Genomic DNA, 13,850 nt, shown 5'->3' with positions numbered 1-13,850 from the left:
AAGTCAGGGAACAAGGCACTACAGCCTAGCCTCTAAATAATTTTATCACAATGGGTGAAATGGTAGTGTAGGGGAAGGCCTGACATTTAATTCACAAATATCTATGTTATTACTGGTCCTAACGATAAACACTACACAAATAAAGTTATAGAGAATACAATTTTTGCATCGTTTATTTCTTTTTTGTTTTATGTCGCACTGACACAAATAGGTCTTATAGCAACCATAGGACAGGAAAGGGCTAGGAGTGGGAAAAAAGTCGCCGTAGCCTTAATTAAGGTACAACCCCAGCATTTGCCTAGTGTGAAAATGGGAAACCATGAAAAACCAGCTTCAGGGTTGCTGACAGTAGGGTTCAAACCCACTATCACCAGAACTGAAGATGACAGCTACATGCCCCAAAATCCCTAAATGCACAGTCACTTGCTCTGTTTAAACAGTTCCACCATACTGGCTATGATAGGGTTGTAGTCATGAATTTAGATTTATGTAGCTTAGTCTATATCAACTCCGAGCATCCCTAACAAGGGATGTTAACTTGCAATGTTGGTGGTTTTTGCCGTGACTATTAGGTGAAAAATGGTATATCAACAAGGAAAACTGTGAAGATGACTAGCAAAATCGTCATTATGTTCTACCAATTGGCAGGTCTAATCATAATATATATGGGAAAATTAATTGAGATGGTTTCCCTTTGCCTTTCTCAGTGCTGTTTTAGGCTATTCATCAACCGCCCTTAACATAGGGGACAGTCGCTGTTATAGCCAACTCTGAGGTACAGATGCTATGGCTGATATCTGCTTCCAACTTTGATATGGATAACTTTTATTCAACCCAAGCACTGAGTTGCTTCTTCCGCCACCGACTCTGTACTTAAGCCCATCTCCACTGAGGTCTTCAGTCGTAACTCTGAGCTGTGACTCTTACCAGATGCTACACACTGGGACTCTCATGGGCATGGTCACCACTCCCTGAGTAGAGCTGTCCATACTGTCAAAAAAGTGAAGGAATGATCCCTTGAAGAATACGACGAGAGTAAGTCATGAAAGGACGAGGGAGGACCCGCTTTACATTGGATGCCCTAATATCATGAAGTCAGCAGATAATTAACGTGAAGAACTACAGTATAATATTGAAAGCCCATAAAATTTATCAACAATAACATTACATTAACAATTGTTTGTTCTTCTGCTGACACTCATCTACTGCTGCGTACGAGCTAAGGGAACCTGCCTGAATACTGGCGGAGGAAGCACGCCATTCCTTCAGTTCATACATGTTCTGATAACTACTGGTACGTGATACATTGGTTCATCATTTTACAATTACAATAGGATGATAAAGAATGTCCATCTGATCATACAACACCATCACACAGTGGTACTAATTCCAACCTTAATCTAGGTCATCTTAAGCCACACTGACAAAAATATTTCACTTATTGTGTCCTCGACACAATTATATAATTTAATCATAAAATCTACTGGTAAATTTATTATACAATACTATGGTTATTCCATAAGGAACATAGGTGTAACAAAAACTTTTCAGTCTGTCAAACACACTGCAATTACAATATAAATTATAACACTATAAACATACACTCTCATCAACTGTCACGCCCCAATCAACGAAGACATCAAGGAAGAAGCCACAGAAAGTTGATGACTTCTGGGATCTTCTGGAAGCTGAAATCACCCAGATACCCAAGAGCAACGTAAAAATCCTGCTGGGAGACTTCAACGCACAGATTGGGAAGGAATGAAAGTACAGAGACATCGTAGAGAAATATCCAGCACATAAGAGGACAAACAAGAATGGGAAATGGCTCATTGGATTCTGCAAAGCTTTTCAGTTGAAACTTGTCAACACACTTCAAGATACTCCCGAGAAAATCAAAGACATGGGTATCTCCGAATCCCGAACTAGGGGAATTCCAATTGGATCACGTAGCTATAACAAGGAAAAACTCAAAGGAGGTGATGAACATCAAAGTGATTAGGAACGTGAATTAGATTCAGACCACTCTCTCCAAAGTTAAAATCCGTTTTCTCCCAATAGGACAAAAGAGAGACCCATCTAAAATAATGAGATACAACACACACAAAATTAACATCACTGAGGACATCATTAGAAACTTCAGGGACGAAATCCGGCCCAGCAGAAAGGGGAAGTGGCAAGAACTATGCACAGGAATCAACGAAGCCGCAAAGAAAACACTCGGACAGGCTAGGAGGAAAAGAGAAATATGGTGGAATGAAGAGTGCGAGGAAGCTCTCAGGGAGAGGTCCGAGAAATGGAGAAAACGGAAATGCTCCAGAAAAAAGGAACAAATGGAACAATTCAGGCAACAGAGGAAAGAAACATCCAGGATATTTCGAAGGACTAAACGATCATTTGAAAGAGCTCAACTGGAAGAGATCCAGAGCGACTTTGTCAAGAACAATTCCAGAGACTTTTATCAGACCTTCAAGAGAAAACTCAAAGGATACCAAGCAACAACTTTGAGCTTCAGAAACAAATGGGTTAAAATAGGACTGAACAACCAAGAAAACTTTGAGATAATACCCAGATACTTCTACACTCTCTTGAACTGTCCTTCCCCAACCTCTAAACTAGAATTTCCAGACATACCAGAGAACTCAGAAGATGACCAACCACCAACAAAGGATGAAGTCAAGGAAGCTCTTGAAAACCTCAAAAACAACAGGGCAAGTGGAGAGGACTCAATAACGGCAGAAATGTTGAAATGGGCAGAACCGGAAATCTTAGATGATCTTCACCAAATCATCAAGAAAATCTGGGAGAAGGAGACAATCCCAGAAGAATGGAAAACAGCACTTATCCATCCGCTGCATAAGAAAAGGGGACAAGCAGGATGTCAACAACTATAGAGGCGTGTCCCTCCTCCCGATCGTCAATAAAATTCTCTCAAAACTGCTTGTTAATAGAATAGAAGCGAATCTGAACCAACAACTAGGGGAATACCAAGCAGGGTTTAGGAAAGGCCGCTCCTGTATCGAACAAATATTCAACCTGAAGACAATACTCCGCCACAGAATGTTGAGTGGTAAGAAAATTGTGGTGTCGTTTATAGACTTCAAAAAAGCCTTTGATTCGGTGGACAGAGAGACTTTAGATAAGATCATTAAGGAATTTGGAGTCAAAACCATACTGGCAAATATAATCAAAGAGACCCTAACAGGCACAACCTCCAAGGTAAAATTCTTCGGGCATCTCTCACAATCATCTGAAATCAAAACAGGCGTGAGGCAAGGGGATGGACTATCCCCACTCCTATTCAACTATGTCCTAGAAAAGATAGTGAGAATATGGAACTCAGAACTTGAACATCAAGGGATAATCCCGATCTGTCTAGGGAGAAAATCAGGTGGGATTAAAGTCAACTGCTTGGCTTTTGCTAACGAATTTGCTATACTATCAGAAAGTCCAGAGGTCGTAACCATCCAGATTAACCTCTTGGAAAGAATCGCCAGCCAAACAGGACTGAGGATCTCAGCAGAAAGGACCAAATTCATGACGAACATCGAAGATGGACCAAAATTCCTGGAAACAGAGATAGCACGGATAGAAAGGGTCAAGAAGTTCAAGTACCTTGGTGAGACGATACAGGAGAATGGACTAGAAAAAGCTGCAGTGGAAGATCGGATCTCAAAAATGGAGAGAGCATATGGCTTGACAAAAAACATCTACAATAAGAAGTGCTTATCTTGGAATTCCAAATTAAAACATTACAACACCGTGGTCAAAACAGAATGCCTGTATGCCAGTGAATGCCTGTCCATGAACTACAAGCTGGAGAAGCTAGAGGTCCTGGAAAGAAGAATCCTCAGAAAAATTAAGGGAGCTGTCCAAACTGAAAGCGGATGGAAACTTTGGAGTAAGAAAGAAGTTTACCAGAAGGTGGAAAGAATCTCGGAGACCATGAAGAAAAGGAGGTTGGCGTTTCTTGGACATCTATACAGAATGAACGCAACTTACCAAACAGATAGTTGATTACTTCTGGAGAAAAAAGACCACTACAGCATGGATTAAGGAAACGAAGAAGGATGTGGAAAGGTTAAGCATCTTGGAAGACCAGCTCTTAGAAAGGAATACGTTTAGGAATACACTGAAGAATTTTGAAGGTTTCAAGCCGCAGGAAGAACTAGGAAGACCGGAAGAGCCTGGACAGATGAACAACGGAAGCAGGTCTTACTGATACTGATATTATTGATATTATTCCATTCAAGCAGGCCAGCAAACGCATGACGGAGTATCGGACACAGAAAACTCCACAGGAAGAGAAAGAAATGAAGTTGTAGCGACATCCTTAGTGGTCCATTCGCTTGTAAAAAAAAAAAAAAAAAAAACAAAAAAAAAAACCATACCTGTAAAAATACACTAATATACAAAGAATGAAATGTTCCGGTCTACAAGAACATCCTCAGATTCTAATAAATCACTTAAAACATGCTTATATATGTACCGTATTGTTTACATTGTGAAAAAAAAATTGTCAGTGTGAGGAAAGCAACGGGAAACTACCTCACTCCTCATTTCCCTCGTACGCCTCTACAGTGATGCCTAGGCCATCTATGACAGCTGATGGCAGAGCTGTTGAGGATCCCACCAGCGGCAACGCTGACAGACTGAACATACGTACATACATACAAAATTGTCCATGATAGAGAGTTTAGTGATAACATGAACCAGTAATGACAAAAAATAAATTTACAGTATTAATATAATAAAAAACTTGCATACTTATCTAGACTGCTGATGCTAAGTCCGTTGTCACCAAACACTATTTCAGGACTGTGGTCATGGAAAGTTTTAGGTAAAGCACACTGCTCGGGGAGAGGTAGCATGGGAGAGGCTGTGAAGAGCCGTGGGGAGCGTTGTGGATCTCTCCTATTGAATGTTAAAATAGTGTATACTGTACCGTGGAGAGGGGAGGGGGAAGTAGGGCAGAGTGAGTGGAGCGCAGTGGAACCTTCTGTCACCCTTGAGACGGGAGAGAAGGTTATTAACCAACTTCATGTTAAAATGTACTTTTATGTCACATGGATGAATGCAAATTAATGATTTTAGGCGATTAAAGTAAGGAATTGAAATAGAGATCAACTATTAAATGTTGTTATTATGATAAAAGCTAATTTAATGAGCAAGTGTTGTCCAGATTTTAGATCAATAGAGCGAAGGGAGGGGAATATTTTGAGTATGTATGGTTACTTATGTTAGCATTTTCTGCGATGTAAGTTTTGATTGCTTCCTTTATATTCAAAGATTTACTTTTATTTTCGATGTGTAAAATTTTTAGATCAGTGTTGATGTCTGTGAAATGGTGTGAACAGTCATATATGTGCTCCCCGGAGGCTGAATGCCGATTATATCTGACCGCGTTTTTGTGTTCTTTGTATCTTCTGTGGAAATTACGTTTCGTTTGACCTATGTACGTGGCATTGCAGTTAGGTTCTTGACACTTGAGTTCATATACTCCTGACTTTGAGAATGGGTCCTTTTTGTTTAGGTTTCACTTGCTGATGTATCTCTGTAGTGTGTTATTCGTTCTAAAGGCTACTTTTAAACCTTGTTTCTTGAAAATATTAGCTACCTTGTGTGTTATTGTTAACGTAGTTGAGAACCACGTATTTTTCTATGTCGTGTGGTGGTTTCCCAGTGATTTTTCTTATGTTTATTTAATAGTTTAACTACTGTGCCTGGAGGGTGGTTGTTTTCTTTAATGATTTGTGCCTCTTCACTGAAATCCACTGTGCTCATTGGTATGGAAATAGCCCTGTGTATCATTGTATTCAGTCCTGCAATTTTGTGTGTGTATGGGTGGTTCGACTCGTCAATAGTGTGCGACGTCCGAGTGGGCTTTTTGTATACTTTGTAAGATAGGTTGTCATTATTCCTGTTGATTGTGATGTCTAAATAGTTTATTTTCTTGTTAGTTTCTGACTCCAGTGTGAAACTGATGGACCTGTGTAGAGTTTAGTGTGTTTAATAACTGGTGTGCATTAGTGATGTCATTATCATGTATGCACATGACGTCATTCATGTATCTGCTCCAGTGTAAGACTCCTTTTGAACGCTGACCCATTAAGAAGATGTTTTCGAAGTTATTTGGAAAAATGTTTGCTATTATACCTGATCATGGTGAGCCCATGGCTAACCCTTCTTTTTGGCAATGGATTTTGTCGTTGAATGCAAAGCAATTTTGGTGTAGTGTTGTTCTAATAAGGCTAATAATTTTTTTATTTTTATTTTTTCCCTGTAGAGAAGTGTTTTCTTTAAGAAGATTTTTGATAATTTTAATGGATTCATCTATTGGTGTGTTGGAGTACATGTTAGTGATGTCAAAAGATATCATACTATGCTGTATCAGAGCCATGAATTAGTGATCCAGGCACATACATTCAAAATTTTATTAAACATGTTCTGTGTTTGGCGCGCGCGGATCCGAGAGGAGAAGCGCGTGAGCACTGAAAACCATGGGAAGTTCCATCTAAGGAGCAAGTGCGATAGAGATAACTGTGTGACGGAAAAAGAAGAGGGCAGGTCTCGATCGCGTACCATGTGATAATACCGTGGGGGCGAAAATCGCAGTTAGCCAACATTCCGCACAGAAAAGTTATGTGGGGAGCCAGCCTAACGGGACGAAAAGTTTGGGTGAGATTAAATTCAAATTATACTATGATTAGGAGATAAAATGACACTACATGCATCTTCGAAATTATGTAGAGAGATTGTCCGGAAGGGGTATGCTAAATATCCCGTGGAATTTAAATTATGGAGTAGTGACTATCACATAAAGAAAGCGTCCCCACGCGATACACGGAACACATGGCCTGTCGCGGGGAATCCTGCAAATGCTTAAGAGGCAGGGACGATGCTATGGATATTGCAAGAAAGTTTACGATCGGAATCGTTTCCGCATACAATCAAGATTCATGGAATATGTTTAGCTACCTCTTGAGGGCAATGCTTCACTGATATTCACAATATCAACAGAATAGATTGATATTCTCTCTGGGAGGAGTCTATGGTCAGCCATCTTGTGCTAGTCTTAATAAACAGACCATCCGGAGGCGCACTCCACTTCAGTCGGGAAATAGCCTCGGAGCTTGCTCCACGTCACTCATCACCAGAATCAGTTCCTTTGTCCGGGGATGATTTGAGAGATATAAGGTTGTATTCAGAAAACAATTCACAAATGTATGTGTTTGAGAGCAAACAAATATAGAATAATTTCTATAACATTTAAAACGGTTTGTGATTATTGTTTAATATATAATAGGGCATAACTTCTGTGCGTGATGGTAGCCCTGAAATCACTATAAAGTGTGATTGTAACATGAAGTTCATGAGTGGATAATACTTTGTTGGTGTAACAGTGTCTTCAGTGGAGTACGAGAGATCAACCATGTTCCAAGAAACAGCTACCCAGCTCTGGAACCTTGGTATACCAGTGATGATCGTTGCTGATATGGAGGTCTAAAGTCTCCCAGCATGGGCCTACCCGAGGCTCGAGCGGAAGACACCATATAAGTGCATAATTCCATTATTAGTAATTATGAATGTGTAGATTGTAAATAGGTCAATAGTACATTAGGATGTATTTTTAAAAAAAATTATATTTAAGGGCTTAGAGTAGGAAGCTTGTTGAGTGAGTTAATGTTGTTGATTTGCTAGAAATCATGGGGAAATTGGTGTAATTAATCCACTTTAATCATTAGGTTACAGTGATCGTATAATTCATTCTGGGAGCGGGTCAGATGTACAGTCTATTTTTAATTTTTAGAATAGACACTTTAAAATTTACTTTGTGAGTGCGTTAGGTTAAAGATTAAGGTGATTGGATATATAGTAGGCCTACAGACACTGCATGTAAATAGAGTATAATTAATGCATGTATTTTTCTTTTGAAGAAGGAATGCACTGGATACATTTTCTTTTAAAGGTCAAATTAGTATTAGATTTGTAGCATAAGGTCCTCGGATACAGATATGCTGTATGATGTATTACGAACGACACTGGGATTCGAATCTACAACCTCCAATTAGAAAGGGATTTCCATAAAAAAGCATTTTATGTTAAGTCCTCTAACCCCCTGCATTTTAAAGAAGTATATAATATTTCTTATATGACTGATCGAGTTTAAGAGCGTTTTTTTTTTTTTTTTTTTTTTTTTTTTTTTTGTTAGTTATTCTTCGGCGTGTTCAGGTCGCGAACCTTGGTCTGTATTTCTTGAGTCTGTGTCAGTATGAATTAGTGGGAAGATCCCTGTTAACGATCTAGTTATTTAAAGTTGTGATTTGCTGTCTTACCAAAGGGTATTGCTACGGTCATTTATTTGAGAAGTTTAAAAGCATGTGATTTGTTTTCAATGGAATGAGAAGTTTAGAGTATTTTGTGAGGTCATGCAGGGTTGAGATTTTAAAAGGGAACTTGTGAGCGGAAGAAGACAGGTGTGCGTGATTTCCCATCTGTTTCGGCTGTCACTTTGAAATGTATGGCTGAGGGGAGAACAGTATTATGGTAAAAGGCAGACCCTCAACCAAAATCGTATTCTCTGTTACAAGGGAGTGCTAAATGCGTTATGTTTTTTCCGTATACGAAGAAATTGTTCGGCCGTAGGGCCAGGTAATTAATGAATTTAGGTGATAGGAACCCTTTTCGCAAATAAAATAGATAGGGTTTTTCTTTCAGCAACCTGCTACGATACCAGAAGATTCATGATTTGAATCCCGGCACAACCAACATGAAATTGTCCGGGTTTTCTTTGACCTGGACAGATACATACTGAACCCATGACCTTTGTGCCCTAAGAATTTTAAGTATTAAATTGTCAATTGTAATAAGAAGTTCGAATTTTTATATATCTCAAGAAGCAACACGTGGCAGGGGGGGGGTAGCTACCTTCTGTCCCACGCTCTGAGATGTAACGTCATCCGCACGTGTCGAATGTGGAAGGATACAGAAGAAAGTTTAAGTTGAATAAATACATTTAAATGAAAGAATTAGTGGTGAACGCAGTATAATGAGGAACCTGTATTTATCTATAAGACAATTGGTCTTTAGTAAGATGGATTTGAGACTGCTAAGCTATTTCTGTGGATTATTTCAGAAGGACACGCGTGCCTAGCTTACCCACGCTAAGTCGACAGAAAATAGCGCCTGTCAAATGAGGTCATTTAATGGTTAATTTAATGAGAATAAATTTTAAATGTTCATGAACACTACTGCTAATGAGTTAACAAGTATGTGGTTACATCAAAAACTCATAAATACAGTTCATTTAAGTCGGAGAAGTTACGCAAGTTTTCTTGGCGGCAAAGGAAAAATGCCTGGAGAAAGGGGGTAACGTCTATAAATAAGAAGGGACGCCATGTTGAAACCCCTGCATTTGTATCATCGAAGCGTGAGAAAGAGGGTTGAACTCTGAAAGTAAATCGTTCATCAAAAGAAGACTAAGTACTACAAACCTAGATTCTGCCAATGTGGCTGGGTCTTGACTCTATGTGAAGATAATAATAATGTGATAAAAAGGACGGTCAAGGTACCGAAGTAGTTTGGTAAAATTTGTAACATTGTGAATAAAAGTAATTTGTGTGCGGGTAATAAATACAATTAGTCGAGTGCGATCAACGAAGACGCCGAATGAAAGGGACTTTTTTTTTAAATGCTTTATTTCCAGGAAACAACTGAATCTACTATCCGTCACAACAGCCCTGAGACTATTCGACATAAAGATTGCTTATGTCTCAAATATTATTACAATATTATAAGTCCACCTGTTCAATACAATACAATACAAAATGATCCACTATTTCATATGGTCAAAATTTTATACATAATACATAAAATTTAAAGTTAAAAACTTCATTATTGTTCCGTATTGAATAGAGAAATAAGATGTACAATATAATAGGTTAGGATCCACCTTTCAATACTCCGTAATAAGATGGTAAGAAGTAGTTACAACCTGTTTAATGGGACCGGTTTCAACACATTTTAAGTGTCATCATCAGCCAATTTTCGAAGATCTTAAAACAACTAGCACATTGAATACAGGCAAAAAATTAACAATGTATCATAACGTAGCAATTCAGTAAATGTTTTGAACATTTACTGAATTGCTACGTTATGATACATTGTTAATTTTTTGCCTGTATTCAATGTGCTAGTTGTTTTAAGATCTTCGAAAATTGGCTGATGATGACACTTAAAATGTGTTGAAACCGGTCCCATTAAACAGGTTGTAACTACTTCTTACCATCTTATTACGGAGTATTGAAAGGTGGATCCTAACCTATTATATTGTACATCTTAATACATAAAAGTCAATGGTACATGTTTCACCCTCCTTACGGGCATCATCAGCCTGTATCAATCTTAAAATGAATACATATGGAGTCATTCTAATCTTATAAGTTATAGGTTAGAATGTTGAAAAATGATTTTGTAAAACATTATACAATAACATCTAAAACAACGATAATGCACCAAAGTATGTTAAAAAAGAGTAAATTAACAGTGATGGCCTTGAATGTAAACACAATCATCAAAGATCATAAAGATTCCTCCCATTGCCTCATACAGCATACAGCTTATATGGAACCACCTCACATACTCGAATCTGAAGCCTACCTGAAAAGAATGCTCTGTGTCTCAAAATACATGCAAAACAGAATAACGTATATCCTGGCAGACACAACCTTCTTTATAGAAGATCTGATGAAAGCTCATAATCTGATACCAATACCACAAAGCACCAGATTCCTAGAAGATAGGCGACAGAAAGTGAGGGACATCAATCCCGGACTCCTCACCACCCCAGCGATGACAAGCAACGAATGGAAAAAGGCCAACTACCAACTGCGCCTTTTATATACGAGAGTGGCAGCCCATGGACTACATCACCGAATATGTTCAACTAATGGATACCACAGCCCCAGCGACAGATGTCAGTGCACCATATGTGGAGGAACTTGCAACACGTATCATATCATTGAGTGCAAAGACAGGATATTGACTTTGTCACACTATGCAATAGATGTTAATTTTGTTTAATTAATCAATACCTCGTACACAATGTGTTTAATAAATTATATATATATATATATATAAAAAGAAAATTCTATGTACAGCCAGAAAAGTAAAAATGGCTAAATAAATGACAGAGGGTCATAGGTGAGCCCGAAGAAGGACACTGATGTAACATAAGGTAGGTGACATGCCATCTTACTGCCTACTATATCTTTCTTTATGATGTCACTCTTAAATGTATTTGAAATGGGTATTTATGACTCAGTTGGTCACCCACATGTTTTTTCGTGAATGTTAGAAATATGACGAAAGGTAATTTGTTCTATTTTCTGCTTGGATAAATTTTTAAAGTATTGCGAGTGCTGTGTGATGTAAAAAGTTATTAATGAGGGTTTCAAAGTGGTATCACGTCCAAAGTAGATTGTCATTTCCGTGAATTTATTGCCCATATTTTGTGATGTCAAATTAAGATGTTTATTCAGCGTAAAATGTTTGTTGGAATTTTGATGGAATTGGTGCAAAAGGGATCCATGGTTACCCATTTTCAATCGGGTGGAAGCACTGTATGTAGTGTTGAGTAATGTAGATCGGTGGATTTTGTCACGAAGTGTAACAATATTCTATGTCCGTTTAAACTGCGTCTTTGTGACAATAAATAACAGTAAAATTTGTCAGTCATTTTTGTGACAATCCAAGTTGCAAAATACGAGGTCATTTTATGCAAAGTTGTTCATTAATAAAGTATTGTGCGTTATTAGGCGTCGTGGATTCTAGTAAGGATTTTCATTCAAGTTCTTCTGTCAGTGAGAGTCGTCGAGTTGAAGGCAAGAGTTAGATTTGCCGTATGAGTTGAGATAGGATTTGTGAATCAGGTGCTTGGAAGCCTGTAGTGAACCCGGGACTTTGGTGTGAGCCCGAGGAAGATTTTATAATGTTTGGGATGGAAAGTAGAGTGCGAGAATCCACACCGGTATTAATTTGCGATGTGTACAATTATTGTAGGACATTTAAAAGTAAATATACGTGCATATTTGTTTGGTCAGAATATCGTATTTTGTTCTATTTTGCGAAGTCAAAGAGGTTCAATCTTAGAAGCAAGTCACGCGTGGCAAAAGACATGTGTTTCATATTAAAACTGACAGACAGGGGGAGGGTCGCTTGTTTTCAATGCCGCCAGCTGATTGGAGTTCGCCGCACAAAGATAACGGGGTTGTGCGCTTGCTACGTGTTAAAAATGAAACTGCATTCTTGGCAACGGAGATCATTATTTGCGAGAACTAGTTGAAAATATCATCCGGGAATAATGTGTAGGTTATTAGATACTGTGAATTTGTTTAATTGAGATCGTAATGTATATTTGAAACAACGAAGTTAGAGTATAATGAGCGAGGTTAGCCAATTTCAGGGTTGTCCAAAATATTGAGTGGTGGTAGTGATGGATGATTGTGTGTGACGGGTGCACGAAGCTTTATGGAATGTTATGACAAGACATGACATCACAGTTAAATTGAAATAATAAATATGGTTTCTTCAACCTATTCAATAGAAGTAAATAAGAGATGTAGAGATTACATTGTTATTTAATTAAGAGTGGAAATGGTACCGGTTTCCACCCCAGTCTGGGTCATCATCAGCCAATTATAACTCGAAAAACAATGCATAAGTAAGAAAGAAGTTCACAGTCAAGTCCACACAATATCCGTTGAAGAGGCGATATAAAAATGATGGGGGTAGACACTGTAAAATTCAGACGAAGTGGAATGTAAGTCACTTAAAAGAAGTAATGCGCAATCTTCCGAGCATCAGCACGGCGATGTTTGGCACTGTCTCACAATGTTCACAAAAAGCAGAGAACAGTTAAATGAGCCAGACTGAATACACCGTCAGGCACAAAGTCACAACACAATTCAAATATGAAGATCTAAAGTCATGAAGAAGCCGAAGACGAGCAGCTCAACCGAAGTAACTTGCAAGCCTCAGAAGATCGGTGCGGTGTTTACAACGTCAAGTGCTGTAGTTTCATACACTGACGGAGATTGAAGGATAGATTAATGATCAAGTATTTGCTTAGTTCATGAAAATGTACCTATATATATATACTTATAATACGATTCAATCCAATTGAATACGTAATTATGATCTTGCAGATTTTTAGAACAGTTGACATTGCATGGCGAGTTATTTATGGTTTTGTACTTAGGGGTATTCAAGTATTAATAATCGTTAGTATTAGACTACATTAAAGTGTCATGTCATGAAACAAGATATAATACTGGAAATAAATGATGTAAATTTTTTTTCCAGCTGCATGATAACAACAGATGATAAACATGAGCAAAATAAATTTAATTCCATCAAATTTGAGCACGGACTTGTGAAACAACTTGGCGAACGAAATGGAATTCGATGGGGAGCTATCAATATTAATGGGGCTTATGGAAGAAAGAAGGTAGAACTGGCTGAGTCAGCAAAGAGGATGCATCTGGATGTGCTAGGAGTAAGTGATATTCGGGTAAGGGGAGATAATGAGGAAGAGATAGGAGATTATAAAGTGTACTTGACGGGTGTTAGAAAGGGAAGGGCAGAGTCTGGGGTAGGGCTCTTTATCAGGAATACCACTGCACGCAACGTAGTTTCTGTTAGGCACGTAAATGAGTGAATGATGTGGGTAGATTTGTCAGTGGGAGGAATTAGGACAAGAATTGTGTCCGTGTATTCACCATGTGAGGGTGCAGATGAAGAAAAAGTTGACAAGTTTTCTGAAGCATTGAGTGACATCGTGGTCAGGGTCA

The 13,850-nt window shown here is 38.4% G+C and overlaps 1 protein-coding gene across 3 annotated transcripts in view; it reads right to left on the bottom strand.

Moving 5' to 3' along the window:
- Positions 1 to 13,850, bottom strand: part of AGO3 (Argonaute 3) — a 466,191-nt gene that overhangs the window by 116,471 nt on the left and 335,870 nt on the right. The gene's annotated exons all lie outside the window — the stretch shown is intronic.

The sequence above is a fragment of the Anabrus simplex genome, chromosome 1, assembly GCF_040414725.1.
Source record: "Anabrus simplex isolate iqAnaSimp1 chromosome 1, ASM4041472v1, whole genome shotgun sequence".
Classification (NCBI taxonomy): Eukaryota; Metazoa; Arthropoda; class Insecta; order Orthoptera; family Tettigoniidae; genus Anabrus; species Anabrus simplex.
This window is presented reverse-complemented; position numbering and strand designations above follow the sequence as displayed.